This window comes from Peromyscus californicus, unplaced genomic scaffold (genome assembly GCF_007827085.1).
Source record: "Peromyscus californicus insignis strain IS unplaced genomic scaffold, ASM782708v3 Scaffold_14__1_contigs__length_90479793_seg_2, whole genome shotgun sequence".
In the NCBI taxonomy this organism is placed as follows: domain Eukaryota; kingdom Metazoa; phylum Chordata; class Mammalia; order Rodentia; family Cricetidae; genus Peromyscus; species Peromyscus californicus.
In genome coordinates this window covers 67,869,465-67,883,147 of record NW_026294436.1, presented here as the reverse complement: position 1 = coordinate 67,883,147, position 13,683 = coordinate 67,869,465, and the positions used below count along the sequence as shown (strand labels likewise).

Here is a 13,683-nt window from a genome sequence, read left to right as displayed (position 1 = left end):
TCATTAGCACCCCGGTGTTCTTTGCTGCTGTCTCTACTCAGAGTGTCTGCGTTTCTGTTGCTGTGTTATAAGGAGCTTTGCCTCCAGAACTTGATTATTGCTCTTCACTCTTTCATGCAGCAGCCTCTCTGTATTTTCCCCCACACTTTCAGAGTTACAGCTCTATGTATTCCTTCAAAGTTATTTTTCCTGGTTTCAAATTTGGTGATTTTAATGAGAATGTCACCCATAGGCTCTGGCATTTGGAAACTTGGTTCCTAGTTGGTGGCAGTATTTGGGGGTTTTAGGAAGTGTGGCCTTGGGGGAAGCATGTCACTGGAGGCAGGCTTTGAAAGCTTAAGGACTTTGTTCCAGTTCATTCTCTTTGCTTTGCTTTTGTGGTTCAAGATGTGAGCTCTCAGCTCCCTGCTCTGGCCTTCATTTCACTCTCCAAGACTCTAACCCTTGGGAACAGTAAACCCACATAAACTTTTTCCTTAACAAGTTGCCTTGCGAATGGTGTTTTATCACAGTGATAGAAAAGTAACAACTATACAAATATTCCTAGTAAATGACCAGCTCAATTTGAAACGTGGCAAATTGTTTTTGATTTTCCTTTTCTTATATGTGGAATGTGCCAACTTGGAACCAAAGTGTTCAGTATTTTAGAAGATAATTGTCTAGTGAAAAAAGAATGTTTTGAAGTTAGTTATAAATTCACCAGAAAAAAAAATGCACATTGACAGAATTTTGGATTTCTTTAGCCTTTGAAGACAAATATGGCAGCTATAACAAAATAGTCATGTAGACTTAGAGTATATTATTTCTAGTTGGCCAAAGAACCACAGTTGTTTTCTTAACCAAAATCATCGTGCACATGAATCATCATGTCAGCTGGAAGAATTTAGAATTCCTCCAGGAAAATGAGATAACCAAGCAAGGCATTTTCATGCATCTTAGCGTCCGTGAAAGCCTGAGGAAAAAAAGCCTTCCTCTGAAAGCCATGCTGCTTTCATCTCTGCACTGGTACCCTGACCTCAGAAATACACGTGTTTCCAGAGTCCTTTTCTGTGCTAGTAATAATCAGATCAGATGGACAGACACAAATGCCATGTGACCTCCTTTTCTTAACCCATGGTGATCAGCTCTGGGTTAGTGACCCAACAACATGTGCTGAAATTATTTAACAGAAATGAAAAGAGTGCCTGGCATTGGCTCTTGTTGCCCAACAGTGAGTGTAGCATACAGGGCCTTTGTCCTCCAGAAAAGGAAGTATATTCACATCTATGTACTGTAATTCCTATGCAAATAGTCTTAAGTACACTGAAGGACTGGACAGAGACTGAGGAGAGTAAATTACAGCCACCACAATAGCTCAGTTAGGAGAGTGTTGGATTGTAGAATGCCATATACAAGTAGTGATTTGATAGGAAAAAGACCTTCATTTTGTCACTGTTAATCTGTTTTAATAGTGAAATGGGTGGCAGGCCATTATGTTTGGCTGTTCAGCAGTGGTGATACAAAAGCTTTTGGACCTTGAAACAAATTTTGTTCTGGAAATGAAAATACGTCATGATCCATGCAGGAGATGTTGGCCACAGCTGATAAAGGGGAGTGAGACTGGAGGGGTTCTGGTTTTTGTTTCCCTGGTGGCAGATCCCTTACTAAGGCTGACGTAAAGAACTCCACAGTCTGTTTTGGAGACCGCCTTGGGTGTGGGGCTCTAAGAAAGACAGTTTAGACAGATTTCTCTGGTCTGACCCCTCTATAGAGATGATGAAATGGAGGCCTCTGTGTCCTTTCAGCTGGTCAGAGGATCACAGAGTTGAGCCTAAATGTTTTGCTTAAAAACAAAAAAACAAAAACCCAGCCTTTTACAAATGGCTGACATTGTGCCTTCTTCTGCTGCTGAGCTTTGGAACCTGAGTGGTGAGGGGTCACATAGTGTGCTTCACAAGACATTGGAGAACAGAGAGTGCCTTTCCTGGAGCCCTCGTGTGTGTGTGTGTGTGTGTGTGTGTGTGTGTGTGTGTGTGTGTGTGTGTGTGTCCGTCCGTGTGTCCGTGTGTCCGTGTGTCCGTGTGTCCGTGTGTCCGTGTGTGTGTGTGTGTGTGTGTGTGTCTGTCCATGTGTTCTAGTTCTTGCTTCTTTGTGGTAAGTCATTCCTGGGTTGGAGTTCCCGAGACCAGCGCTTGAGCTGGCCACCTGCGCTCAGTGGCCACAGCAAGAGCTCTCACCTGGGCTGCCTCCTCTCCCTCCTCACATTCTCTGCTGCCCCGAGGCAGAGAGGAAAATGGAAAAAGATATGTGACTTCAGCTAACAGGATTCTAGAAGCCATTTAAGACCTGTCAAAAATGATAGATTTAAGCAATTAATGTTTCAAGGTCCTCAAAATTATGTTCTTAAATCTACCTAACTGGAAAAATATGTTATCTTCATTAGGAAGACTCTATGGAGGTAAGCAACAAGCCAAAGCGTTTAGAAAGCAGCATATTTTACCAGTAATGAGCTGTAACTTCTGCGGGGCCGACACGTGGAAATCATTATGTAGCAGCAGATAGAGCGGCACCATACTTCTCAAGTCAGAAGCCAGGGCTTCATTAGAGCAGGCCATTCTGATTCTCACAATTCCTCGTACGTGCTGGCCAAATGCTTTCCATACTTAATGAAACTAAACTTCAAGAGAAGGCTACCTTAATTCTGTAGTGTGAAATGCTTCTTCTTCTTTTTTTTTATTTCTAAGCATATTCTCCCTACCTTTAGAAGATTTTTTAATTTTAAATTTCACATCATATAAAGAATAATTTATAAGTTATGTAGGTATGAGATTTGCATGCTTTCTATCTAATGTGACTGGAATTTTTCTCCAATTACAGCAGAGGGCAAGCCCATCATTCTCCAGTTTCAAAAAAGATTCCAGCTGCTTGCAAGAGGAGAGCTAAACAGAACATTTAATATTTTGAAAAATCTGCCCTGGGGGAAAAGGTTTCCTGTTCACAAAGATATTAAATTATGTACTTTGGCCACTCTGGGGTGTGGATATTTTGAATACTATAAATGTCATTTATTTTTTATCAAGTTCAAATGGAAAAATTGAAAACTTACTTTTGACATGCAGTCCTTTGGCTGCATGGACCTGTGTGCTGCTGAGATCTACACAGTCACATTCCTCTTTAGTGGAGACGTGTTAGTCTTCAAAATTCTCAGCAAATAGAGCTGCAGCCAAAAATTCCTCTGTTGAGATTCCTTCCGGCCCAGATGAAACTGATAGTTCCAGGCTGTGTTGCTGTCAGTCATCATAATCCAGGTATGGCTGCTCACTGTTTTTAATTTCCCTTTTCTGAACTGAAAGGCAGTGTTTGCCCTTTTCCCATGAGAAGTCAGTGCTAATGTGCCTGGGATTCTAGCAACTGCGGATAGTTGGCCCTTTCCACATGGCCACAATTAGGCTCTGTTTTAGGGCTATTGTGGATCTGGGCTTGATGATAGACACAATACAGGGGAAGACAGGCCGTGTTGGGGCATTGTGGAAAAATAAGAACTTTGGAAGTTGATGCCGCAGAGAGCAGCTGTTTCCTACGTAAAATACTTCTTGGTTATGTTTGCCATTTGGGGGCAGAATGTGACGTTAATTAAATGAACATTATATTTTTGTTTATCCTTTTCACTAGTCACAAGGCTTTTAGAAACATTCAAAGTCTCATCACCAGTTACCATTCTATTTAGACCAGATCAAAATGGTTTTCTCTCTTTCTCTTTTTCTCTTCTCCTTATCTCCCTCAAATTTTAGACAAAAATTGCATTTATTCATTCATTAATTTGTGTGTGTGTGTGTGTGTGTGTGTGTGTGTGTGTGTGTGTGTGGGTGTGCGCGCACGCGCACGCACCAGGGTGGAGGTTCTCTCCTTCTAACTGCATGAAGGTCCCAGGGATTGAACTCAGATCATCAGGCTTTATCCATTGAGCCTCTCTATCCTTTCTGTTTTTCTTGATAGTAACCCAGGATGGCCATGAACTTGTGATCTTGCTGTCTCTGCCTTCTTTGTACTGGGATTTCAGGCATGTACCACCATTTTGTATTTTAGATTAATACTTAATTTTTAATACTTAAAAATGGCATGATGGACAGTTCTGAGTTTATATCTCAGTTGGCTCTGTGACCTTAGACCAGTGATGGGTGATCTTTTAGCTTATGAACTGGGGCAGTAAATTATAGAGTTGGTAGGAGGAGTAATAATATGGCAGATATGAAGTGTATGAGGTATGCCTGGTATTCAGAAAATGGTAGTTATATTGCATCATAAATTGCCTGCCTGCTTGCTCATTTATCTTATATTACTTTTTTTTTTTTTAGCTCTCCCTATTTTTGCTAATTTAGTTCTTTTCTATTGGAACTTAGAAGTGTGGAAATACTTAATTTATGGATAAATTTATCAAAAAATAAGAGCTTTGCTGGTCATCTCCCAAGAGGCTTTGAAGACGTTTGTCTTTCAGCCTGAGGGTGTTTCTATGTCCTCAGGGAACCATATCTCTGGGGAGACTGGACTTGCTAGAGTGGACACTGTGTACTCAGATACAGCCTGAGAAGGAAGCAAACAAAGGTGAGTCCTTTCGCTACCACTGGGACATAGCTGTGGAGAGCACTGATCCTCCAGAGGTTGTGGACGCACAGGGGAGAGTGAAGAAGGGGTAGTTCCAGGGCTTGGGTGTTGAGTGGTGTGGGTGAATGTGGCATTGACCATACACTTGCTTTTCCGCTTCTCTTTGAAACTCTACTGAAAAGGACCATACCAAAACGGAGAGGTGATAACAGTAGCCGAGTCGTGAACCACATTTTAGAAATTAGTGAAAAGCTAAGAAGTAGATGTTTGCAGGGTGGAGCCAAAGATTGTAATTGAAGGAGAAGATCTGGAAAGTCACAGATTCACATGCACTGGGTGTGCATTAGTCATTGAAGTACGAACCTTCTTTATTCTCAGGGGAGGAGATAACATGCACTACACATAATGAAGTGATTTAAATAGTGTTAGAAGGTGACAGATAGTGAAGAAGAAATGAGATAAGGAAGGTTAGGTATGCTGAGGGAAGGGGTGAAGAGGGGAGGGGAGGGGAGAGTAGGGGAGGGGCTGGTCATGTTTTACAGTGAGGTGGCTGAGTGGACTTACTTGAGCAGTGACTTGCAAGGTGGGGATTGAGCTAAGCCCATTGGAGGCAGGCTGTTGTAGGCATCAAGATGACTAGTGAAAGCCTGGAGCATGTGGAGACAAACCTGAGAACCAAGGTTGTGAACATGGTTGGACAGGAGTAAGAGACAGGTCATGGCTGGAGAGAGAACTCTGAGAGGACCCAAGTCTGGTTCCCGCAGTCATGTCAGGTGGCTCACAACCACCTGTAACTCCAGCTCCAGCGGGGAGGATCTGACATCTTTGGCTTCTGTGAGCACTAGCACACATGTTCACATTACCACTGTACCCCCTCCCACCCCCCACCAGATACACATAATTAACAAAATAACAAATGAAGAGATCAAAGGTAATGAAAGGGTGTGAGTAGATGATGAAATTTTTTGGCCATTGTAGGGATGTTCTGAGAGTAAGTTTGTTGTGGAATATTATTTTAACCATGCAAAGATGTGTTACATTTGTTTATGCTGCAGAATATTATTTTAACTGTGTAAAGGTGTGTTACATTTGTTTGTGCTGCATTTGTTTAACAATGTAAGGATGATTGTTTAATTATGTAAAGATGTGTTGCATCTGTTTCACTTTGCCTGCCTAAGGCGCCTGATTGGTCTAATAAAAAGCTGAACGGCCAATAGCTAGGCAGGAGTGATAGGACAGGGCCGTGGGGCAGAGACAAAAAGAGAAGAATGAGAGAATGAGAAAAATGCCTGGGCCAGAAACCAGGTAGGCATAAGCCAGCCAGACATACAGACAGCAAGCAAGAAATAAAAAAGTAAAAAGCTCTGAGGCAAAATGTAGAAAGAGAAACAGGTTAATTTAAGTTAAAAGAGCTAGCTAGAAATGAGCCTAAGCTAAGGCTGAGCATTCAAAACTAATGAGAAGTCTCTGTGTCATTATTTGGGAGCTGGTTGGTGTCCCAAAAGAAGAAGCCTGGTACATAAGTTCGAATGACATGATCTGCCCAAGGTTTTACCAGGGTCAAACAAGAATGTGTATGCCAACCTGTGACACTCTGCCTGCTTCTAATGGCCAGCACTCAGAAGACTGTTGGGCTCATGACTGCTCCTCACATGCTCCACCCCAAAGAAGGACATATAGGAGAATGGGAAGCATTTCTTGGAGAGACTAATTAGAAGAAGATCTACATGCAGTGGTTTTGGGGTCCCCATTGGAAAAGGTCATTTGCCATGTTAGTCTATGATGATGTCACAAGATGGTGCATTGCACACATCTAAGTATACCTACTGTTCACTTCAGCTGTTGCTCTCTTGACTTGAGCAGACATGTGTGAACAAAGGTTTTATATTAATGAAAGCAAAATAGGTGAAAAAGAATGTGAAAGGAACAGAGTCAGGGTCAGAACTTGTAAACTGGGGAGATAGAGTGTGCAGTATCTATAAAGAGCAACAGGGTACTTGAGCAGCACCATTCAAAGATGGACTCGTGGTCATCTAAAATGTTACTTCTTAGCCGGGCGGTGGTGGCGCACGCCTTTAATCCCAGCACTCGGGAGGCAGAGCCAGGCGGATCTCTGTGAGTTCGAGGCCAGCCTGGGCTACCAAGTGAGTTCCAGGAAAAGGCGCAAAGCTACACAGAGAAACCCTGTCTCGAAAAAACCAAAAAAAAAAAAAAATGTTACTTCTTCAGCAGAAGAGTCAGGAGGTGAAGTAAGTAGTCTTTAAGGTACCTTTAAAAAGGGTGAGGTGGTGTAGACTGGAGTGGAGGTGAGAGGTTCGGGAGAGTACTTGAGGCTGCTTAGCACTTGACCAACAGAGCCTCAGAAGTTTGAGATGATTGGCTGTTCTTCCAGTCAGCTCTGTGGCCTGGACTCCAGCACTGACTCTGGGGAATGGTTTTCTGCTCCTCTTTGCTATTCTCTGCCTAACACAGCATGTGTACATAGTAGATTCTCTAATATTTTGACTGAAATTAGCGTCATCTTTCATAGAAAAGACACATAATAAACTAAGCAGGAGCTAATGAGAAGGAAACATTGTTTTTTCAAGAAAGACAATTCACCTTTTTTTTTGTCAGTTGAGAATAGTCTTGTTTGTGTGTGTGTGTGTGTGTGTGTGTGTGTGTGTGTGTGTGTGTGTGTGTGTGTTGAGACAAGGTCTCACTGCCAGGACTCTAGCTGTCCTGGAACTCACTGTAGACCAGGTTGGCCGTATTTCAACAGTCCTTACTGTAAAACACCAAACGTTGATGTAGGTGACAGTGGTGGTGACTGCACTGAGAAGGAGGGACAGAGAGTGCTGTGGGAGAGCTAGGATGGCAGTGTGGAAGTACCTGTGGCCATAGCATCTAGAGGTAGCTGAAGTGATGGCTGAAGAAGGATGTGGTAGAAGCTCTCACCTCCACTGATACATGTCTGTGAAACTAGTTATAAATAGTTTAGCTTCATTTTGGCAAAACAAAAACTGAAGGCATTTAATGCCGCCATGTTGCATCCTTCTGTGTATTAAGGCTGTGTCTGTCACCTGCATCTTCCCAGGCAGCCCTTTACATGTGATCTTTCTCCTTCTCTTTCTGCTTCCATTGCTGGTCCATCTGCTGTTGTTCCACACAGGGTCTTTTGTTGGATGCTGGTGGTACTGCTGTGAGAGGGTCTGGAAACTTTAGGCCTAGAGGGCTGGAGCAGGTCATTGTTGGTGTGCCTTTGAAGGTTCTATCAGTCTCTTCAGTCGGTGCTGTCTGTCCACCTCCATTGACTCCCACCACCATGATGTTCTGCCTGAGCACATGGACCCAAGCAACTGCTGTGGGATGTCTTTCTGTATGCTGTGAATATGTGTTGCTCTGATTGGTTGATAAATAAAATATTGAGCCGGGCGGTGGTGGCGCACGCCTTTAATCCCAGCACTCGGGAGGCAGAGCCAGGCGGATCTCTGTGAGTTCGAGGCCAGCCTGGGCTACCAAGTGAGTTCCAGGAAAAGGCGCAAAGCTACACAGAGAAACCCTGTCTCGAAAAACCAAAAAAAAAAAAAAAAAATATTGATTGGCCAGTAGCCAGGCAGGAAGTATAATACAGGCAGGAAGTACCAAGCAGACGAGGAGAATTCTGGGAAGAGGAAGGGCTAACTGAGGAGTTGCCAGCCAGACACAGAGGAAGCAAGATGTGAAGGCAGAACTGAGAAAAGGTACCAAGCCATGTGGCTAAACATAAATAAGAATTATGCGTTAATTCAAGTGTAAGAGCTAGTCAGTAATAAGCCTGAGCTAATGACTGAGCAGTTATAATTAATATAACTTCTGAGTGATTATTCTATAAGCGGGCCACGGGAATGTGGGGGCTTGGCGGAACCTAGAGAAACATCTGTCTACAAGCAACCATGGGTCCCAGGAACCAGAATAAATCTTCCCTCTTTTAACTTGCTCTGGCAGATGTATGGGATACATAAAAGAAGCCAGCACACCTCTCTGAATTGATGTGGCCTTTTGACTTAATAGTACAGTGAGTGAAACTGTAGCCACGTGGCCTGGGGATCTTTTGCAGTGAGCTGTTTTCTCTGATGAAGTCACTTGTGATCTCTTGCTGTAGCTTCCTTTAATGATGACACTTCTCACCATAATGAAGGCCACTCATGTGCCAGTGTTGTTCCTTTGAGTTATTTAGTGTATATTGTACATTCTGCAAGGCCAAGAACTGTCGGCTTTGTTTACTGTTTAATGGCAGTGACAGTACATGTGCATAGTAGATTCCCACATATCTGATACGACATCATCATATGCCATTGAGAAGGAGATTATTAGTGTTTAAAAGAGCATGGCTTTTGAGTTAGACAAGCCTAGATTTCAAGCCCATCTCTACTGCTTACTAGCCATTTTACTTATCTTCCCTTGTGAATCCCAGTTTCCTCGTCTACATAATAGAAATGGTCATGGTTCCTCATGATGGAGGTTGTTGTATGGATTAAATGAAATAAAGCAGATGAACTACTCAGCACACAGTAATGGCTAGTGTGTGCTCACTGTGGCTACTCTGGCCTTCTTTCTGAGTGATGCTGTCACTATTTGCTCAGCATCCATCTGAGAGCTTCCATCTGCTTGTCAAGAGGAATTTTTCCTCCTCAAGGATTCAGCAAGTGTTGATGGCTGCTTGCCGTCTGTCTGCACCTCTCTCCCTCCCTCCGAGTATCCACTCCTTGCATTTAACACCTAAGGCCCTCTCACATCAGAGACATTTTCAGTTCCATCATCCACTGCTGCTTATCATTTTCTTCCTGCTCTTTGAAAGCATCACAATCAATTATTTGTTTTTTCATTAAAGTGATGCCTGGCATTAATAAAGTAAAAGGAAAAGTTACACTTTTCTCCCTCAATTCTCTAGGGATACCATGAGAGGTCACACAGGTTTTAGAGAAAAAATTCTGTCAGGAAATAGTTTTTTTTTTAAAAATGATATCTATTGTGTAATTTCTAGTACAGCGAGAAAACATTTTTCACAAAGCATTCTCCCCCCGTGGAGTGTGGATTGCTTTCAGAGAAAGTGATGAGAAAAACTTGGAGTGCTTTCAAGAAGGAGGTTGGTGTCCTCCGAGGTGGGAGTCTGTTCTGCTCACCTCTGTCCACTGGCAGGCAGGGACTGTCTGTGTGAAAGAGCCAATCCGCCATGTGACTGTTGTGCTTATTCCTGGGTTTGTGATTTGCTCTACTGTGAGAGGTTCGTGAAGGCGCTACCTTACATCTCCATCCCGCTCTGACTTCCACTGCTTTGACATGGGTAGACGTTTTCGGCCCTTGGTCGGTGGCTGAAGTGCTCTTGGCTTTTCTGTTTTTTTTTTTTTTGAAGCATTTGGGTCTGTTGTTTTGAAAACTGCCCCTCACTTCGGGTTTGTGTCATGAACACTCTAATAGAGTAAGGTTTTGCAGTTCTGCGGGGACCCGTGGGAGGACCCTCAGCTCCCCGGTGTGTCAGTGGGCACTTGATCACTTGGTTAGGATGCACAGGAGGTTTCCCCAGTGCCGGGTTACAGTTTGCCCCTCTAACTCCCATGTGACGTGAACTAGCTCCTTCCTCGTTGGATGCCTGCTGTTGCGCCCTCCTCATTCACCGGTGCTGTCCTACTAAGGAAGGCTTCCCTTCTGTAGCTTTTATTTCTGTTAGTTGGAACTCACAGATCCTTATTTATTTAGTAGATTATATTTTATTACTGCCATTAATTAATTTATTACTGGCATTAAAAATTTTGATGCTTAAATTAGTTCAGGTCTAGCTGGTGGGAGCCCTTGCAAATAGCCTCATCCTCTTGATAGAGCTTCATCATTTACACAGTCTGTATTATCTTTCTGTGTATTAAGGTATTCAAAGTTCTTTTTGTACTTTCTACCTTAGCCCTAGGCTCAGTCTTTTCTCTAAGGTGCCCTGGGTCCTTTTCATGGAAAATGGTATTTTAAAAACAAGATCTGAGTGCTTGGTGCAGTCATTGCTGCTAACGTATCATTGTTGGAGACGCTGTCAGATCTCATGTTTTTCAGGAACCAAGCGAAGAAAGGTGTGTGTGTCTGCATTGTGTGGTGTTGATTATTACAGCTCTAATACAACACTACAGTACCCATTCTAGATCCTGTTTGTGACTTTCTAACGGCAAAAACTTGGCTCAATAGTATTATCTTCTGTCTCTGTTAGGACCCCTGCTTTGTCATTGAGTGAAATGTTTGAATTAAGTTATAATAAACAGTTACAGTGTTAGGTATCCTCACTGTATGGTCAGTGTTCGGCATGAAGTAGAAGAAGCAATATCTTCATTTTTTAAATTTTTGACAGTGGTCCTCAACCTGTGGGTTGTGACTCCTTTGACAAACTTCTGTCTCCAAAAAATATATTATGATTCATAACAGTACTAAAATTACAGTTATGAAGTAGCAATGAAAATAATTATATGATTGGGATCACCACAACATGAAGAACTGTATTAAAGGTTCACAGCATTAGGAAGGTTGAGAAACCACTGCTTTTGACTATATGATATACAACTATATAAATATCCTTGCTTTTTACTGTTTAAAGTATGAATATGATAGATTATTCAATTACTGTGAACTATTAACATCTAGCTTGTTTCCAACAAGAAAAAAATCAGAACTTAAAATAAAATTGCTCAGTAAGAAAAATAGCTCCTTTGTCTGCTTTAGAATGCCTCGTCTGTAGGCAGCAGTATCGAACAGACTTCAGCATTTCTAATTACAGAATTAGCTTGCAGACTTTGTCAGGCTCGTTTCTCACACCTGTCAGCTGTAGCGATGTGAAATATGTTCTTCATCTGAATCCCTTCCTGTGCCTCCTGCTGCCAGCCAGCCAGCCAGCGCTCCCATCACTGCCGCTTGGTATTAGGCTGCTAAACAAGAATGCTTGGAACTAACTTAGGAGCTGGAGACCAGAGAGTTCTGATAACCTTAAGATTCATTCCCAAATTACATTGTTAGCGCTGTGTGTAGTCCTGGGAAAAACAGTAGGGTTTCCTTCCCTGTGCCCTCCACAGTTACATAGTGACAGTTTAGGACTGCCACTAGCGGCTTTTCTCGGTGATGTAATTAAAACTATACCCTGTTCTCACAAACTCGTATTTTATTCTTAGAAACGTGCTTTCAAAGTGATCTTTACTTGTTTTACTCTTGTTTATTTACCTCAGGTGTGTTAGTTGTAGCTGTGGCTTCTCGTAACAGTTTCTAATGTGAGTTTCTCATGTCACCAGCAAGTAGGGAGGACATGATAGCTTCATGCTCAGCGCGGCTTTTCCACAGGACAACTAGGAACTGCTTTTGTTAGAAGAGATTTTTCTTCACTGTGGATTTTCTAACCCAGATGGACGTATTTGTTTTAGGCTTTTCTCTTCATACTTATGAGGGAGTGGGTCTTTTAAAACTGGACAGAAAGATCAAAACCTTCCAAGCACTCTAATCTTAAAGACATTTAGAAAAACTGAACTGGCAATTTATATGAATAGTCTTTTGTTCTAGAGTAAACTTGAGAGCCATGTTCTATCTATTCAGACCTTTCAAGTGTGGACACTCAGAGCTAATTATGTCCCATGAGACAAGGCGTGATTGTCATGACGTATGTCCCTGCTCCCTATTGTGGTGGTTTCTATAAACACAGATTGTTCAAATATTGGCCCCATATTACTGACTTACACACACACACACACACACGTTGCTGTCACAGCGTGACCTACTGGCTGTAGTTTCAAATACATCTTTGCACTTTTAGCCAGTTATGATTTTGTTTTCATTTTCAATTTCAGTCATTGTCCCATTGGGTTTTAGGACAGTGCAGTATCTTTTTTAGGGTTACACATGAACCCCAGGGATACAACCCAGAAGAGAAATGGGAAAGGAAACTCCATCCTGCTAGGGGTTACTCAGGTTCAGTGTTGACGGTGGGAGCTGTCTTTTTCAGTTAAAGTGAAAACCTGTAGATGTAACCAACCTTCTTATTAAATAAGAAACACAGAACCAATGCAAAGAAGAAAGCCAAGAGGTCAGAGCTAAGAGCTAAAACCTTACCCTTCCTCCTGCGGTGGTCCTACCTCTCCGAACCAGAGCTACCCCTGTGTTAAAGTCTTTATATAGAGTTCCTGTTCTGCCTTCTCATTGGTTGTAAACCCAACCACATGACCGCCTCCTCACAGCCTGTCTGTATAGGCCTCCAGGTTTTCCATGATTGGTATTAAGATTAAAGGCATGTGTATCCAATAATGGCTGTATCCCTGAACACACAGAGACTTACCCAGCTCTGCCTACCAAGTGCTGAGATTACAAGAGTATGCCACCACTGCCCTGCTTTCCTATGGCTTGCTAATAGCTCTGACCCCCGGGCAACTTTATTTATTAACATACAAATAACATTTTAATACAAATAAAATATCACCATAAAAACCAATGGTTTTCCCCCCATTTCTAATCACAAGTGTGGCAGAATATTTATTTTAAAAGATTCTTTAAAAGATACATAATAAACTTTATATTTAATCAAATTATGGAAGGAAGCATCCTGAGGTGCAGAGGCATAGGCGGCACCCGGCAGCAGAGGAGGCCATGTTCCCTTCTCACAATGTATTCCTGGGCAGAGCAGTGTTTGTTCGGACTGGTGGATGCTCAGCTAAGATGTGTGCGAAGAATGAATGAATCTCAGAGCTTTTGTCTGACTTTTCTTATATTATTTTTCAATTGAAAATAGAATCTTCTTTCATAAGTTGACTTTTCATTTTACAGATAAAGAATCTTAATTTGCAGATGGAATGGCTAGGACAGAAGCAGAGTCCCAAAGTACTTTATGCTCACTTATCACTTGCTCTATCTTTAAAACGAGTTTTATTTTTACACTGTGTAATAGTTGGAGCTAAGTCAAACATAATAATGTGAAATTTTGATATGTACTGCTCCAGTGCCTTGACCATTTTCAGTTGTGATTTGCATATCTGTCGTTTGTAAACAGACAGTTAGAATGTTCTCATGGAGGTGCTTAAACAGTTGCTTTCTTGGGATAATTTTTTCCTTTTCTGTTGTGATTACTGTTCT

At 42.2% G+C, this 13,683-nt stretch overlaps 1 protein-coding gene across 12 annotated transcripts in view; it reads left to right on the top strand.

Moving 5' to 3' along the window:
* Positions 1-13,683, top strand: part of Disp1 (dispatched RND transporter family member 1) — a 169,084-nt gene that overhangs the window by 49,795 nt on the left and 105,606 nt on the right. The window lies entirely within an intron of this gene.